Consider the following 19,200-nt stretch of genomic DNA (forward strand, 5'->3'; position numbering starts at 1 on the left):
GGCGCCATTAAAGTTTCCGTACTGGGTCAGGCTGGCAGTGACAAGAGAATCCTTGGGTTGCTTTAGACAGTCCCTCAGTTTTCTAGGCAGCTGCTGGGTTGCCAGTAATCTGTAGATCTTTCCCCACCTCGCTGCAGAGGCTGATCCTCACCTTAGGCGGCGCTGGGACAGGTGAGCCTGGCAGCGGCGCCCTAGGGACGCGCTAGGTGCCAGGGTCCTTCTGGCAGCGCGCGCGGCTCAGGCCAGGTGCGGGTGCCCAGGTGCGGGGCGCGGGGCGCGGGACTGCAGCTGCTCTGGTTCCCCGACAGCGGGCGCCGCTGCGGCAGCCGCCGAGCCAAGCGCCTGGGCTGCGCGACTCCGGGCAGCTCCTTGGCGATCAGCCCCACCGGGTGGCCAAGAGCTCCGCCCGGGGGCGCCCCGGGGTCCCTGTTGCTCTGGGCGCCGAGGGGGCGGATCCGGCCCGGGCCCGCTAGGGGCGAGGGAAACACCCCGAGACCCCCGCGCCCTGGCACCATGCGACCCGCCGCGCCTCCTCCCGGGCCCGGGGCTACACAGTCTGCACGCTGAGCCCCCTGCGGTCGCTACCGCGGAAAGTGGCACGAAGGAGGAGGAAGAGGAGGAGGTGACACTGGGGAGAGCAGAGCTTGGACCCATTCGGCCGCCCCTCCGCCCCCGAGACCTGGCGGCTCCCGGGATCCCTAGTCTTATCATGCACCGGGCGCCAGCCGGGCTTTAAGAGAAACTGAGACGCCGGAGCGAGTCAAGGCAATTCTTTGGTTGCTAAGGTAATTGTAGTTAGACAAAACCGGACAAGAAAAGAACCAGGGGAAAAGGAATGGAAACCGCACCCGCGCCCCGATCTGTGTGGCTTGCATCCCGCAGGGGTGGGCGCTTGTCCATTTCGGATGCATGACAGGTGCGGGTGTGTGTCTGCAGTTTGGAACTGTGCAAGGCGAGCTTACGTAAGTGACTCGGCGAGCCGGCGTGCGGACTTGTGTGGGATGGGTGCAGGTCTGAGTGGAAATCGCCTTCCTGGCTTTGGGGTGGGACGCGCTCCGCGCTGGGGCCTGAACGGCGTGCGGGGCTCCGGCGGTTTTCTGTTCTTCCCAGGCATCCAGTTCTGAGAGTGCAGGTGGGGAAGTCTACCTTCAGCAACTTTTCCTGTGAATAAGCTCTTGGTTTGTGGGTTGGAAGGGCGAGGCTTGGTGGTGAGGTGAGGAACGCAGGGGCGGGTGGTGAGGTCAGTGGCTTGGGAATTGCCTTCGCAGACTGTAGATAGCCTTTTTGTTTTTTTGTTTTTTGTTTTCCTGAGCTGGTCAGACTGCTTAAAAAGTGAGATGAGGAAAGTGACCCAGAAAATTTAAATTTGTTCAGAGGAAAGCTGCGGGTTTTCATTCTTTTTTAATTTGACAAAGTGGGAGTTTTTTCTCTCTCCTTGAGACAAGTGGCGTTTCTAGACTGCAAATACACCGAGGATGTTTTGAACCTCGTTGGGTTGGAACTATCCCCTCAGCACTGGTGCTTGCTTAGGAACTGGACCTGTAGGTAAGTTCTGATCAACATCCTTTAGGAGCCCCAAAGTAAAACTTCAAAGACAACCAGGAGGAGATGAAGCCTAGCACTAGATCCTTTTCTTTCCAGGGAGGATGGGAGAGTAAGAACTGGGCTTGTGGGTATCAGGATGTTACAGAATGAGTTGCAAGTAAGTGCACGACGCGCTGGAAGACCTTTACTGTCAGGGCTAACACAAGGTAAACAAGGCTCTTGGAGGACACTCTTCACGAGTAAGATAGGTGGATGATTCTGCGGAGTTGGATCTGGGCTGCCCTGAAAGTTTCTGGGACTCCTGTGTTCTTTCATCCTTGCGCTTCCCGTACTGACTTTGCATTAAAGGGGACTTAGCCCGTCAAAGTGGAGGACTGAGGGAAAGGGAAACGGGAGAGTTCCCACAGACACCTTAGCAAGGCAAAGGCTGCGTGCTCCAGGAGAGCCAAGCAGATACATTGTTTGAGTTCTCTGGGATACCACTGCTACTGTAAATCCTGTAGACACCGAGGTGATCTTGGATACTGTAAGCTCCAGTGTGGGAGAAACCTCCTTCCACTGGCTCCTTTCCTGAAAGCAGCTGCAGAGTTTAGAAATGCCAGCTGTTGGGAGGTATTTTGGTGAAGGGGATAGCTCTAGGAGCTTTTCTTTCCATCATCTTTCTATTGGATCTTAACTTGACTTCCTGTTCTCCTTATAAAATTTCAGTTAACATTCACCGAGCTTATTCTGCTGAGAGACTTTCAGTAAAACGGTGTATACTTTTTCTCTGAAGCAATCAATTTGTCACATCAAGTGTGACAGGACAAGGATGCCTGTGTGGCTGCAATGTCTCTTTAAAGGAGACTTGTTTATTTATGATTTATGAAATCAGATATCCAACATAAATGTTTTTAAATGAGCAAACATTATTTATGGGGAGGAAAAAGGATGCATTGGGCAATGGAATTTGCCAGTAATTTTCAGAATCTTACTGTCCTGCTGGGGCATGGGAGTATGTGTGAAGGCAGGATGTTCTGGTCTTGTCTCTGCCTCCCCCCCCCCCCCCCGTTTTTATTCCCTGAACTCCTGCACATTCCAGGGCTTAAAAATGGAGAAGAGAGGGAGAAGCTGTTAGTCACATTTTTTTTTTTCCAGAAGAGATGCTCTCAGAGGGCTCAATCCTGGGATTGGTTTTTCCTTTAGCTTCACAGCTTGTCTTAATTCTTAGTGCTTTGAAACCTCGGAGTGCATTTAACCCCCTCGCTTGTTTTCAGGGCAGCTAGGAGAATATATTTAAATAAATTTCATCTTCGTTGTAACATATGGTGCCATATAAATAATTGCTATAATACTGTCCTGCCGTATAGAAAAGAATAGAAATGCAGAATAAGCCTTCATGCAGAATGATATGGGTAGGAAATGGTAAAAAACCAGGTTTATGGGGTTGGGCAGTGGTGGCACACACCTTTAATCCCAGTACTCGGGAGCCAGAGGCAGGCTGATCGCTGTGAGTTTGAGGCCAGGCTGGTCTACAAAGCAAGTCCAGGACAGCCAAGGCTACACAGAGAAACCCTGTCTCAAAAAACAAACAAACAAACACCCCCAAAAAACCAGATTTACGTTCCCCTCTCAATTGGAGAAGTAACATTTACCCATTGGAAACAATTTGGGGAAAAGAAAGAAAGACCCTCTGTGATGCCCACACAGGGTGACACAGCTGTTGACGTGTTTTTAAAAACTACATTCCTCCAGATGTGAAGCTTGCTAAGTCTTCAACCCCCAGATTTTCAAATCCTAGAAATAGGACTTACATTTTGCCCAAGGCTTGAGAAATAACTGCTAGTATTCTAGATATTTTCAAGAGGTTTTAATTTTCATTCTCGGTCTGCATTTTCAAGTCCCTTGTCGTTTCTCTACCTTTTGGAAAGCAGAGTTTATGCTTCCAGCTGGGAAGATCTGGGATGGGACGCCCCTTCAGACTTCTGCAGGAAAGCAGCAGAAAGGGAGTGTTGGCCTTTCATGTGGGAGACCTGATTGTGGCCGTGGTTTGTCTGCCAACTCCTCTGGAAGAGCAGGGGACAGAGTTCCTAGTTAGCTCCGTGACATTTGATGAAAATGATCTTTGTTTGAAGAGGGATTATTCAAACAGACAGCTGGGGCTCGCCCCCAGAGATTCTGACTCTCTCCACCTGCAGTTAGCCAGGAATTTGCATTTTCAGCAAATCTCTGCCTCTGCTGATCACGTGAGACCAAAAGGTTACTCCTTTGTAGCCAAAGTCTCTGACCCCTCCCCTCACCCCCAAGCAACCAAGTTCTCCAGTACCTGTTGGCTACTTTGTTTCCGGCAGGTGTTCCTGGAAACACTGGCTGAATCAATACTGGTTTTATCTATTGGAGGACAGCTTTCCAGACTAGTCAAGACAAAAAAGAAACACCCAGAACTTAGGACCATCGAGTGTGTAGTGAGGGTACTTATTAGTCATGTAGGTCAGTTCTTCCAATAGCAGCGAATGGAAGGCCCCATACACATAGGCAATTACATCCAGCCTTAGTGACCTTAATGATTTACATTACATAACCAGGAATATGGGCCCAAGACATTGTAAACCATGAATTAAATGCCTCTGAGCTGCACCCTAGCATCCTGTAAGAGGCAATCCATTTGCTGCCACGTGGCAGTTGTCCCTTCAGATCTGTAGTTTCCTCATCTGCCCATTCAGGGAAAAAAAAAAAAAATATATATATATATATATATATATATATATATATATATATATATATATATATATATATATATATATATATATATATGTGCTGCATGCATACAAACCCTGCCCCCATTAATTATTCCTGTGATGGTTGGCTTTACGTATTAAGCATGTGCATGCATACAAACCCTGCCCCCATTAACTATTCCTGTGATGGTTGGTTTTACGTATTAAGCATGCGTGCATTCATCTTCTCTGCTCTTGATTATGGATGTGCTAGGACCAGTGGCCTCAAGCTCTTGCCCCCGTGACTTCCCAACAGTGATGAATGAGCCTAAAACTGTGAGCTAAAACAGACCCCATCTTCTATAAGTTCTTTTTTTTTTCCAGTTATTTTACCATAGCAGCAGAAATTAAACTCAGGCATTCCCTAACCTATACAGTTTAGCCATTATCTGCATAATATTTGCATTCTATTAATTGTTGTAATTAACCTAGTGATGACTTAAAGAATGCGAAAGAGTGTGTGAAGATTACACGTAAGGGATTTGAGTATCCAGGATTGTATCTGTCCTGGAACTCATTCCCCATTCCTGAAAGAAGACTTTTCCAGAAATGGAAGAGAGAGTTTACTAATAATGATGTGTAAGTCATGAAAGCAACAAATAGAACAGGGAATGACTCCCCACTGTCCTTTCCCCTCAAAAGTCAGAGCTGTGCTCATCAGAGACACACAGGCATCTGTGAGATGGATGCTCATCTTATGATGGGGTAAACTAAGGCTTAGAGAAATTAATGAACTTGCACCCAAAGCTAGTAAGTAGTGTCATCAGAAGTTAGGCCTGGGCCTTCCTGGTCCTGAAGGGAGGTGCTCCTTCTTTGCCTCTACTGAGCCCTAGTGGCTTCATGTGACAGGCAGGAGATCAGCCAGGTTTCCAGGTGGTTGCCATAGCTCACTTAGAAGTTCTGCTCATCTTTCTGTAATTATGTACCTCTTAGAAAGCCTCTTTGGTCTGTTTGGATGTTGAACACATAGGCTACTACAGAGTACTCATTATTTACCTATTGGAAACCTCAAACATATTTAATTACTGGACTGTGGAAAGGCAGGATGACCCAAGTTCCACTCACATAGGATTCTAGTACAGTGGCCTGTGCCTGTGATCCCAGTACAGAGACGGAGAGAGGGAGGTCCCTGAGGTTACTGGTGAGAACTGACTCCTCAAAATAATTCTCTGATCTCCATATAGGCACTGTGGCACATGTACTTCTCCCACATATACACAAAGTAAATAAATCTGTAATTAAAAAATAAAAAATAAGATGGAGAGAGGTAGAGGAAAGGTACCTGACACCAACATCAGCGTGATTAGAGAAAAGTACCTGACATGGATTTCTGCTTCCCCATGTGTGCATCTGTGTGCTCACACCTGCACACACACACACACACACACACACACACACACACTACATACACTCACACAAACATACACCACACATACAAACACATTCACCACACACACGGGCATACACCACACACACACACACACACACACTCCACACACAAACTACAATACAATCATACACAAATATCCAACACACACACACAAACCTCTAATACATATATGAGCATACACCACACACACACACACACACACACACACACACACACACACACACACACACTAAAAGTTTAAAAATCATAAATTGCTGGGCAAATGAGTGGGTCTTTTAACTAATTTTAAGAATTAGTTGTGTGGTTTACTGCATGCATTCTCCTTGGTTGGTGCAACTGTTTGTGTAGGCCCCCTTCCAGATCCGCCAGCCTTGATGGTCTCCTTGTGGGGCTCCTGAGCCCTTTCGACCCCCTATTCAGATCTAGCCAATGGACAGCACATTCTCCACAGTTGTGAGGAGAGCAGGGATTGCCTCTGACATGAACTCTGGTGCCCTAGATTTGGTCACTTCCCTTTGGTGGGGAGGCCTGGCAGCATACATAAGAAGGGGCGGCAGGCTATCTGTAGGAGGCCTGATAGGCTGTGGTCAGATGGTGGGGGAGGAGGGCCCCTTCTGACAGGGAGGGGGGGGGGGGAAGAATAGGCTGAAAGAAGGAGGGACGGTGAGAATGGGAAAATACAAGCTAGGAGATAACATTCAGGATTTAATCAGAGTAATATATATATATATATATATATATATATATATATATATATATATATATATATATTTATATTTAGTTGTGTGGATATCTTGACTTTGCAGGATAGTCTGGAAAAGCTATCTAAGGAGAAAGCCACCATTCAGTTGAACCATGGAAGAGTTCTCTTAACTCTCTAGCGTTTATTTCTCTGAGAGGCTGTGTCCTAGCTAACAGAGACTCAGCCACAAAACCTGCTGAGGTGAGGTCTCCTGCACAAATGTGAACTAGTGTTGGAATCCTCTGGAAGGTTCCCAAGCTACCAGTGTTGTCCTCACGGTGTCCAGGCTGGCCCAGGGTTCAGACAGAGAACCAATGCTTGTTTGCTCTGACAGCAGTACAAGAGTTATCTATCTCACAGCTTTTGAATTGTATTTTTGAACTTCAATTTTTTTTATCTGTAAAATAAACGCAGCAACTCTACCCCCTGAGTGGGTGAGACTGATGGCGTAGGGTTGAGTATAGAGTTGGGTGAGATGATTGAGAAGAGAGATCTATCACACAAGGGTATTTTCCTGTTGGCTTTTTGTCAACTTGACAGAGCTAGAGTTATATGGAAGGAGGAATCTTGGTTTAGAAAAATGCCAGATTGCCTGTAGGCAAGACTGTTGAGTATTTTCTTGGTTAATGATTGATGTGGGAGGGTCTAACAAACTGTTGTCTGTACCCACTCCTAGGCTGGTGGTCCTGGGTTCTGTAAGAAAGCAGGCTGAGCAAGCCACAAGGAGCAAGCTAGTAAGCAGCACCCCTCCATGGCCTCTGCATCAGCTCCTGCCTCCAGGTTCCTGCCCTGCTTGAGTTCTTGCCCTCACTGCCTTTGATAATGGCCTGTGATACGGAAGTGGAAGATGAAATAAACGCTGACCTCTCCAAGAGAATATTTTAAAAGTGTGTGTGTGTGTGTGTGCCTGTGTGTGTGTGTGTGTGTGTGTGTGTGTGTGTGTGTGTGTGTGTGTAGTCTTGGACTCTGTAGTCCAAGGCAAGCCTTGAACTTTGGGATCTTCTTCCTCAGTCTTCGAAGTAGCTGGGATTACAGGCTTGGGTCATCAGGCACAGTGTTTAGTTCTTTTTGTTCTTGCTGAGGACTTAACCATGTCAGTCTAGCATTTGATGGAGAATCCTTCTCAAATCTGGCTTCACAGATCCATCCTTGGCACTGGAGGAGGCTCGTATAAGGCAAATGGGCCAGCCCTCCTTTGTAGCAGCCCTCCTCCCCTGACACCTGACCTCAGCCTATCAAGTCTCATCTGGACTGCCTGTATCCTCTTCCTCTGCGGCCAATCAATCAATCATTAGATGAGGTAGACAGAAAGAGAGAATTAACCAAAAGGACACTGAGTGACTTCGTAGGGTGGATGGTGTATCCGTGGCAGGTTTGTTGCCAGCAGTTAGAGGGTACTGGCAGAAAAAATCCATAGCTCTCATCTCAAAGGGAATTAGAGATAGTTTATTCTGGAGCCAATTTGAGGGACCTTGCCCTGGGAAGCATGGAACTAGTTTACTCCAGGTTCCATGTTCCCTCATAGAAACAGCTTCATGGAGTTATAAATCAAGGCATTTAAAAATTGCATTGGTGGAAAAAGGTAGAGAGATGGTTACAGGCAAGTTGAGGAATCTCTCCTATAGGCCCCAGATGCTGTCTGATGACAGTCTTGCCTTTGGGGTCAGTGAAAGCCAGAAATCTGCCAAGTTAATAGATTTCAAAAGGGTTTTTAATATGTGTCTAGCAGATAAAAACTGTTAGGTCTGACACATAGACAGGCAAAGAATGACTATTGTGTCTGTGTGGTGGTGGTGGTGGTGGTGGTGGTGGTGGTGGTGGTGGTGGTGGCGGCGGCGGCTAAAAGTAGGCCAGGATAAAGTAGCTGGGCTTGAGACCTGCAACATTCCAACCTCCCCACACCATTGCAGTTCTAATTAGTCAATCAAACTTGTGTCTTTATTCCAGGAATTCTCATTCACAAGGAGCAAGGTAGGAAGTGCACTGGACACTGCCAGTTCAGAGAGACAATACTCAGCCAGATTTCAAAAAGACAGGTTTCAGACACTAGGAAGAAATTTCAAAAGTAAGAGACATAACAACATTGTTTGTTTGTTTTTCAGGTGAGAGATAGTGACAATAATTAGTCCTTAAATCCGTTATTGTTTACTTGTAGAGGAAAAGCTAATGTAATGGGTTGGGGCTGTGGCTCAACAGTAGAACTTAGGCCTGGCACGTCATGTCTAAGGCCCGGTGTTCAGTCCCCAGTAAAAAAACCTAAAACTAACATAAAACCTTCATAATAAAACCAGTCCTAGGTAACAGTGGGTGGACAGCAGGCACTCAGGGGCTCTTCACTGCCCCCCCAGCCCTTCACTCCCCATTACCCCCCTCTACCCCTGCCCCATTCACCCCTGTACCCCTGCCCCAGCACCTTTCTATGCTGTGTGTCTCCTTCCACTGGGGTCTTTGGTCCAGGAGAGCAGGACCTCCTTTATTCCCGGGCGGAACTTCAGCATCTGCTGCCGCGGACTCTGGTTCATAGTAATTAAGAACGATGTGTGGAACGAACAAAGGAAAAAGTATTAGGAACCATTGCAAGCTGGAGCATGTAATGGGACTAACTAGGTTAGGTAAACGGGGAACCAGTGGGGTGTCCTTTCACGAGAGTCACTGAAATTGTGATTTTCATTAAACGTGCTTGCTTTGTAATAAGCATACACAAGGCTTTTCCCTCCCAGAAAGAAATGCATTTAAATCTATTTTTCTGAAAATACGACCCTCCGCCACCTTTTAAACTAGAGACGTGGTACTCTGTAGCATTTTGTTACTGTTCCTTCGCACTTCTTCCTTTCCCCTGAGATTTGTAGAGGCAACTTGTGGTCCTCCTGCCTGCTGAGAGCTGAGATCACAGTGTGCTGCCTGGCTGTACTTCCTTCTGTCTTCCCTCCTGACATCAAAGCAGCCACCAGATGCGATGGTGAATGGCGGCTGGTGCTGGCCTTCCGGGTTGTGAGGTGTCAGGGACACTGCCTTAACCCTAAGGGTGTGCAATGCACAGAAAACCCTGCGCTTGTGTTTTTAGTCATTAAATCCAATGAGAAGAGTTAGCATGTTTGCTTATGATCCACAGCAAGACTTGTTTGCGTTGGTTGCGTTTTAAGTGTTTGTGACTTGTGACCTCCTCTCTAGAAAAATAGGAACTTAAAACAAAACGAAACCAAATCCAATTTGGTGTGCTTGCCCTAAACTATGGGAGTGCAAATGTATTTAGGTTCCAAGCCAAGCAGGAAGCACCATTATTTTTCTGGCCTTATATCCTAACACAAAGGCTGACTCAGCAGCTGGTCAAGATAGAAAGGGTGCTTTCACGACGCATGGGCACGTCAATATATCTTATATTTTTTGGGGGGGTGGGGAGACACTTGATTTTTCAGTGTGGCAGGTAATTTAGGGCTCAGCTGCCGGCTTCTGGGTATGGGAAAGTAGAAAACACAGACAGTATTAAAAATCTGCATTCTTTGCATGGACATGGCAGGGCTGTGAAGAGGACTAAGGCGGGGGGCGGGGTGGGCACGAAGGGACAGAGTGCTCCTGAAGTGGCTTGCAATGAACAGGAGCTCCTCACTGGACTGGGCAGGGAGTTCCTGACCCCACGTCACAGTGGCCTGCAGGGTCTGCTGTTTTCTCCGCTTGTTGTCCTCCCTGCCCCTGTCACTCAGTGAGCCTCACAGCCAATGACCCTTTTCTCCATGCTTAGAAACAAGATAAAAGGCAGTCAGGAAATCATTGATAGGATGGACCCAGGACACGGGGACTACAAGGGCCACAGGCATTTCAGTGCAATTGAAAAGACAGAGTGACAAACAGCAAGGTGTGTGTGAGTATACAACAGTCTCTTCCCCCATGCAAGTTCTTAAATACATCTGGCATTAACGTACTTCATTGTTCAGAGAAATTGGGGCCGAGAAAAATCTGTGTTGTAGGCAAAACAACAACGAATAAATATTTGTTATGTTTGCTGAGAGGGAAACGAGAAACTGAAAGATGACGAGTGACACTTTCCTCAGTTTCTGTTGGCAGCTGGGGTGTGCCATGGGCTTTCTCACTACTTCCAGGCGCTTCTGGGGGATCTCGCACCCTGTGCAGTACAATGCTTGCAAAACATTTTTTCTTGCCTTAGGGCAGTTGGCACAGAACCCCCAGGCCCCATCCAAAAGCAACAGACTGAGAGCGGGTTGACCACTGATGCTTAGTCTCCCCGTGGCTCTAAGGGAGACATAGCTAACTGCTTAGGCAGGCTTTATTTAACTTCCTTGCCATGGCCGACAAGGATGCTCATGGACATCTCACTCCAGTGCATAGGGTACTTAGCACTGCACTAAAGCATTTACTGTCAGTTTCAAGTCCCTCTATTTTCCCCCTTGGCTTCCTTTATTGTTGAAAGCTCTGAAAAACTCACTTCTCTTGCCTGCCATCTGTGGTCTAGCGCCCCCCACCTCCATTTTAAGGTATTTGTTTCTAAGCCCCAGTTGCTAAGATTTTCTAATATTCCTTAAGAGAAACGAGTAGTGGACTAGGAAATATGTATTTGAAGATCGGCCAGTTCGAGTTGAACATGGCTTCTTGGGAATTCTTGGCTGGGAGTTCCCTGTGGTTGGGATCGGCTCTGTTGTTGGCTATATGAAGATGAATTGTGGTCGATAAGGTCAGGATTGTAGGTTGGGCATCAGTTTTCAGAGGGACTTGATTGTCACCGATATATGAATAGTGGCAGCGATGATGATGATGATGGTGGTAACGATAATACAGGGCTCTCTTGGAAGCAGGTACTATCTCTTCACCCCCACCCAAATACACCTCCAACTGAAGTCAGGTAAAAAACAAACATTTCAAGAAAAACATTAAATATATCTGACCAAATATTTGAGGAACCAGGCATGTTTGGATCCAGGAATATAGATATGTCAGTAGCACTCTTACCTGAAGATGGTCACTAATGTGCCTGTCCTCTGATTGTCCCGAGAACAGTCACCTCCCAGGGAGATGTTCTTATCTCATCCCCAGGGAAGGTCTTTGGTCTCTACTGTCTAGGTTGGCCGGTACTGGCCACAGCCCCATCCTCTTGCAGGAGAAGCAAGTCCCATAGGAGAGTAGCGTAGGCAACCAGAGACAGGCTGGAAGGCTTCTGGTAACATTTACTGGACAGAAAGCTATTAAGAACATGAGAGGACTTAACTCATTATAGGGGTTCTGAGATTTTTTCATAAAAGTTGAAAAACTTGGGGCTGGAGAGATGGCTCAGAGGTTAAGAGCACCAACTGCTCATCCAGAGGTCCTGAGTTCAATTCCCAGCAACCACATGGTGGCTCATAACCATCTATAATGTCATCTAATGCCCTTTTCTGTCATGCAGGCAAGTACTATATAGATAATAAATAAATAAATCTTGAAAAAATATTTTTTAAAAAAGTTGAAAAACTTTCCGACTCTTGGAAGATAGTACAAAGCACTCATTTAACTGCCAGTCTCAGTTTTGTGTTTGGGTCTCTCATCTGCTGATTGTCACTTCTTGTCAGTGGTGAACAAACACAGATGTGAGTGCTGACCACAGTGCTTGACACAGCCTTTGGCTCCTTGACCACCCTGCCAGTGTGACTTGGCCACGCAGGCACAACCAGCTCAAGGGACACCCCAAGATCCAGGGAAGCTGTACCCTTTCCTCAGACCTGCAAATACCCATTCTGATCTCTTTAGAAGAGCGTAGAGCCCATTGGTGTCTAACATACTTGCAGAAGAGCATGTACACTGGTCACTGACTCCTGGCACGGTAAACACATCTGTGCTCTTCCTCCCAGACCAAGAAATGAATGTTACCTTTCCCTCCTAAGCTGGTTCTTAGCACATAACTGTATCTTTTGGGTGAATGGTTACATACAGGTGCGTATGTAGCCATCCTCTTCCTGGCCCCTTATGCGGGAGAATGCATATGGCAGATCCCTTCATGGCAGGAATGGGCAGGGCCTTGTTTGCTTACACGGAGATGCCTAGCATTCATCTCTCTACAGTCAATGGGCACTTTGAACTTTCCCAGCTTAAGTGCACTGCACGCAGTGAGACTACAGGTGTTTCTTGCATGTGTCCTTTGTGAAGACTGGATGGCTAGCCTTCAGAATGTGCTTGCTCCGTTTCCTTAAGCGGTCATGGCAACAACTCGCGGCGCTCCCGGCATCAGCTGCAAGTGTTTCGGTTTCTCTATAACCTCCACAAGACCCACGATCGCTAGACTTTGAGTTGTAGATATTCTTACGTGTGTTTGGTGGAATCTCACTGACGGTTTTGATTTGTACTTCTCTGGTTTCCAGTGGGCATTCATTTTCATCAATTAATATTTTAGTTAATTAAAAATCGCTTTCTTAAAATTCCCTTCTTCGGGTGGCACTTGTGGTTGAACTCAGACACTATAAAGGAGAAGCAGAGGGTGTGCAGGAAGTCTCTTCCTTCCTGACGTGGGCCCGGCAGAAGGACTTTGTGCAAGGAAGGATGGCAGGAAGAAGGGTCACCAACAAGGTGGTGATCCAAAAACACACAATCAACAAGCACATGGAGGCAAATCCTCTACCACAAAACTTTCATCTCCAGCCCCTGTACATATATTTTGGCATCATTCTTAATAGCTCTTATAATAAGTGGTCAGCTCTCAACTTCATTGACTGGACATTTTAAAAGAGCAACAGAGATAGAGGTCCCAAATCTTCATTCCTTTTTAAAAAATATTTTATTAATTTACTCATATTACATCTCAATGGTTATCCCATCCCTTGTATCCCCCCATTCCTCCCTCCCTCCCATTTTCCCCTTACTCCCCTCCCCTATGACTGTGACTGAGGGGGACCTCCTCCCCCTGTATATGCTCATAGGGTATCAAGTCTCTTCTTGGTAGCCTGCTGTCCTTCCTCTGAGTGCCACCAGGCCTCCCCCTCCAGGGGACGTGGTCAAATATGGGGCACCAGAGTTTGTGTGAAAGTCAGACCCCACTCTCTACTCAACTGTGGAGAATGTCCTGTCCATTGGCTAGATCTGGGTAGGGGTTCGAAGTTTACTGCACGTATTGTCCTTGACTAGTGCCATAGTTTGAGCAGGACCCCTGGGCCCGGATCTGCCCATTGTAATGTTCTTCTTGTAGGTTTCTAGGATCCCTCTATTTCCCCATTCTCCCATGCTTCTCTCACCTAAAGTCCCAATAGGATGTCGTCCCTTCTGTCCCACTTTCCTGGTAAGTGAAGACTTTCATGGGACACGCCCCTTGGGCTAGTGTCCAGATATAAGTGAGTATATGCCATTTGACTCTTTCTGCTTCTGGGTTAACTCACTCATTATGATCATTTCTAGTTCAATCCATTTGTCCACAAATTTCGGGATTTCCTTGTTTTTAATAGCTGAGTAGTATTCCATAGTGTAAATGTACCAGTTTTTAAAAAAATCCATTCTTTTACTGAGGGACACTTAGGCTGTTTCCATGTTCTGGCTATTATGAATAACGCCGCTATGAACATGGTTGAGCATATGTCCCTGTTGTGTGGTGGAACATTTTCTGGGTATATTCCAAGGAGTGGAATAGCTGGGTCTTGAGGAAGCCCTATTCCCATTTTTCCAAGAAAGCACCAGATAGATTTCCAAAGTGGTTGTAACAGTTCTTGATAACCACACAGGGACGTGGGACTTTTTGTAACCATTTCCCCAGCCAGCTTTGTTGAATGACGTATCGATGACCACACCTGGATCTGCATCTCCTTCCGGCAATTTTCCAGCTGCCTTTGAGCAGCTTACGGGTGCTACCTTTCTTGACTCCTTCTCCCCGGATGTACCTGTTGATGGTGTGTATCTGGTTCACCACTTTGGATGGTGGACGACTGCCCCCTTCCCATCCTTCCTTGCTGGATTACTTTGGCTGGACCCAGGTCAGAAGGGAAGAGCTGGAGGGAAGGGAGGAGTTTCCCTCTATCATTTCTCTTTTGTAAACCTGTTTCCTATTGGCTTAGAGAATTACCTTTCTTAGGGAGCTGTAGGATTTCTTTTTCTTTTTCACTTTTGCCTACTGTGGTGCTGGAGACTGAGCCCAGGGCTGGCATGTGAGGCTAGTGTACCACACAGAACTCCAAGCCCAACTCCGGCAGTCTTGTTTTAGAAAACAAATTCCTAATATGGACACTTTCAACTCTGTTATACACTTAAAACGTCTTTTCCTATCTCCAAGCCCCATCTTTCATTTACTTTTTGATGAATAGGCAATTTTACTTTAAATATAATTCATTTATTATTCTCATTTTTTCCTGCATATTTTGCTTATTTTTGGTGCCTGGCTAAGGCATTTTTACCTCTAAGGTCTCAAAGATAACCTTATTTTAATTCATGAAAGCCTGAGGGTTTTAGTTTTATGTTGATGTCAAAAAACACCCACTTTGATTTTTTTCTTTCTTTTTTTTTTTGCCTATGGTATGAGAAAGACTTTCATACTGATTTTTTTTTCTATGTGAACCCTCAGTTAGCCCAGCACCCTTGTTGAAAACTCTCCTCCACTACTCCATAATGTCACCTTTGCTATCCTGTAGGCGATCAGGTGTGTGTCGGTCTGTCTTCCCTTTCTGGTCTATTCCATTTTCTGCTTGACCAGCCTAATGAGATGTCATGCTGGCTAATCACATGAGCTGCGTAAAAAGCCTCGTGTCCAGTCATATATGTTCCTCAGCTTTGCTATTCCAGCAGCTTATCTGCAGGCGCTTCTGTCACTTTATACACCTTAAAACCACTGTTTGATGGGATTTTGCTCGAGATAGGGTTAGATCTCTGGCCCAAATTGGGAGTGAATTAATGTCAGTGTTGACTGTTTGAGTCCACTAATGTGGGGTGAAGCCTCTCTCTCACTTCAAATTTAGCTGTCACTTTCATTTTCCTTAGTGTTTTTGTAGCCTTCAATACTATAAAGGCATTTCATACCATACGTTCTTAGTATTTGAAGTTACTTGACTTTGTTTATAATTAATACCTTTAACATCGTATTTCCTAATCACTTGTTGCTAATATACAAAAATAAAATCGGGTTTTGTTTATTGACCTGGTATAGTGACTTGGCTAAATTTACTTTTTGTGTGTGTGTGTGTGTGTGTGTGTGTGTGTGTGTGCACGTGCGTGCGTGCGTGCGTGGTGTGTGTGTGTGTGTGTGTGTGTGTGTGTGATCATGTGTAGGAGAGCACATGTGTGCGGGTACATGTATTAGTGTGCATATGTGTGGAGGCCAGAAGCTGGTGTTGGATTCTTCTTCATTCACACTCAATGTTATTTACTCTGAGGCAGACTTTCCTTGAACCCTGAGCTCCCGGCTTCAGACATCTAGTTAGCCCGCTTGCTCTAAGGAACCCCCCTTCCTTTGCTTCTCAAGCGCTGGGCTTGTAGGTGTGCTGCCACATTCGCCCAGCTCTTGGTATGTAGGTTCTAGGATCCAAACAAACTCTAGTCCTTACTGAGCCATCTTGCCTGTTCCATAAACTCACTTTTTTTTCCCTTCCTTCTAATTCCTCCCAGCTCCCAACTTCCTGTTTTTATTTCTGAAACCCAATTTCGGCTGCCCAAATACTAATGGCTGTTGGGCCATCCTGGAGCCTTGTTTATTTACCAGGGATCAGTTCTTTAAAGAAAATGGACTCTTCGGAAATGATACCACGCTTTATGATGCAAACTGGAGATGGCATGGTGTTGCCATCAGCAAGTCTGTGCTTGTCACAATACCAGGAACAGACCAAATAACCCAAGAAGCTGGCCAATAGCCAAGGAGCCACCTTCATCCCTCTGGTTTCAGGTCAGCCAGTTCGGGGATCCTCTTAGCTCATCAGTGAGTAATTACAGACACACAAGCTGGACTGGCTACTCCGGTGTATAAATAAAGTTTTGTTGCGACCTATTAAAAAAAAAAAAAAAAGGAAGACAAGAAAAGAAAAGAAAATGGACTCTTCTTCCCCAGAAGCCATCATCTCAGTTCATGGTTGGAGTTTGTAAGCTCCGCCCATGTCCGTATGAGCATGCTGATTGGTTTGGTGTTGTCAAGGCAACCACAGCTGCTGTGAGTTTGTGAGCACACAGGTTCCATCACTTCCAGAAAACACTGTTTCACTCTGGTTCTCCCTGATCTCTCGCTCTTACAAGGGTTCCAACTCCTCTTTCATGAAGGTCCCTCAACCGTGTGTGTGTGTGTGTGTGTGTGTGTGTGTGTGTGTGTGATAGATGTCCACCGCGGTGGATGGTGGTCAACACATGAACTCATTGATCAAGTGCAGAGAGTGTCTGTGAGGTACTCAGCCCAACTTGGACATCTATCAAAATCTATCTACTTAGAGAAAAGTATTGACGAGGAAGCTTGATACTGCATGTTTATTTAGCAAAGTGGTATCAGTAGGTTCTCCCCTGGGGCATAGGTTCCTGGTCAGATTTAAAGGACTAGGCATGTGTTTCATCCTGTGGAGGGGGAGTTAAATCCAAGCAGGAAGCAATTGGTTATCTCCATAACATTTGTGCCACTATTGCTCCTGTGGGTGAATCTTGCCACACTGGTTGTTACTGTAGTGCACAGGTTCACAGCTGTGTAAGACTGTTGATGTTCCCCCCCCCACCCCCCACAGCAACCAGCATGGCACCTTCTAGTATTATGAAAGCTAGTGAGCAGGAGGAGTCTTTCTGGTCTCTACTAACTAGATCTCTCCATGTCTTGTGAGCAAAGTGTGTGGTGTATTTGGCAATAGGGTCTTACCGTAAAGCTATGGTGGGCAGCCATGAGCAATGGTAGTAGCCTGTGTTATCCTGGGGGTTCCTGGGGTCAGTGACTCAAGGGTGGCGGCATCTCACACTCATCAATGGGGAAGAATATTTAAGTGGGGGCGGGGTGAGGATAGTTGACACTAAGAATGTTTGAAAAGGCCATAAGGGGACCTATTTTATAAGCTTCTTAGGCTCATATAGGAGCTCAAATGGAGTTACACTGGCCAGAGGATACTGGTCCTCTAAGCGGCCGTAGATTGACAAAGAAATTCTCTTCTTAATTCAAGCATGAATTCAAACAATGAGTGTAGATCATTATAGCTGCTCCATGTGCACAAGTATATCACTGGTTAAATTAATTTTTACTTTTCTTTTCTAATTGCTTTTATTTCCTTAACTTGCCTTGTGTTTCCTAGTAGTAGTAGTAGTAATAGCATATAGTAGTAAAGAGAATTAGTGTCTTATTTTCAGTGTCGGTGTTGGAAAGCTTTAAAGTTTGACTAGTAGAGACTATGGTGCTTTCCAAATGTCGTTTGTTGGATCCAGTAGGTTCTCTAATGCCTGGACTTGGCTAAAAGAACTCCCCGGGAAGAGATGCTGAATGCAAATGCCTTAGGGCAGTAGTTACAGGAGGGGTCGGTTCTGGGTACCACTTTTCCTTTGCATCCTGGTCCCATGTGTCTGCATTGCCTTGGGGGAGCTTCCTTCTCTGCCTTTTCCAGCTTCTGGTGTCTTCTGAGGGTTGCTCTGTTATGAGGTAGACCTTCAGTGGAGGAAGTGGTACATTCTAATTGTGCTATGTTCTGTCATTCCTCCACATGGTGTAAGCGAGACCGCTCATCAGTCCTCTGGGAACATAGTCAATTGTGATTTTCTGTCACTCCTATTGCTTCTGGCTGGAGAGCTTCTGACTGAATCTTTCTTGTGTTGAGATTTTGCTGCCTGAAGAAGAGGAAGAGCCTCTTTTGTATGCACTGTGGAGTCAGAGAAGAGACAGACTATATATTACACTTAAGGGTCTTAGTTTTAGCTGTGTGTATATGTGTGTTTGTGTACATGGATACAGTGCCCACAGAGGTCAGAAAAAGCTGTTGGATTCTGTAGAGTTGGAGTTACATGTGGCACCACCTGACATGGTGCTGGGAACTGAACTTGGGTCCTCTGGAAGAACAGCAAGTGCTCTTAACTAGCCCTGTGTATTATGTTAAAATTCTTATTTTGAAGGTATGAACATACTGACTTATCTTTTTCTTCTGATATGACAGTTTTATTTTAGTGTGTGTGTGTGTGCCCTTGCATATCATGGTGCATGTATGGAGGTCAGGAGCCAACTTTAGGAAGTCAATTCTTGACTTTTACCTTATGCTGTCTGGGATTTGAACTCAGGTTGCCAGGCTTGGTAGTGGGTGCCTTTACTTGCTTAGCCATCTTACATGCACACCCCCAGCTTCTTTGACTTAGGGTTTCATGTAGCCCAGGCTGGCCTTAAACTCTCTAAGTAGTTCAGGATAACTCTCAACTTCTGACCCTCCTGCTTCTACCTTTAAAATGCTGATATTACAGCATGTGCCACCACACCTCCTGCTTTATATATGTTCTTAAAAAATAAAGAAAACAATGACACCCCAAAGACTAAAGCTGATGTGTGTGTGTGTGTATGTATGTATGTATGTATGTATGTATGTATGTATGTATGTATGCATGTATACACACACACACACACACACACACACACACGCACACACACACACAAATGCTTTTCTCCCTGGCTTCCCTGGGAACATATCATCTTTATGTTTTAGTCACATCTTTCTTCTGAATGAAAACTGGCAAGGCATCCCTGTCACTCCCATTTCTTCTATAGCCATCACACCCTCTTTCATGTGAAGTGAGGAAAAAAAATGTTACTTCTGCAATCCCTTAGACAGCAATGTTCTTACTTATGTCCCACACTTAGAAACTGTAAAAGGAGAAACATC

General features: G+C 45.8%; 1 protein-coding gene across 1 annotated transcript in view; it reads left to right on the forward strand.

Annotated features, from left to right (window-relative positions):
* Positions 1 to 389: 389 nt before the first annotated feature.
* Rgs6 (regulator of G protein signaling 6) overlaps positions 390 to 19,200 on the forward strand; it is a 524,737-nt gene continuing 505,926 nt past the window's right edge. Inside the window, exon 1 of the mRNA XM_051148667.1 lies at positions 390 to 785. The gene's annotated coding sequence lies outside the window, so the exon portion shown is untranslated. The remainder of the gene's footprint in view (positions 786 to 19,200) is intronic.

Source organism: Acomys russatus, chromosome 1, assembly GCF_903995435.1.
Source record: "Acomys russatus chromosome 1, mAcoRus1.1, whole genome shotgun sequence".
Classification (NCBI taxonomy): domain Eukaryota; kingdom Metazoa; phylum Chordata; class Mammalia; order Rodentia; family Muridae; genus Acomys; species Acomys russatus.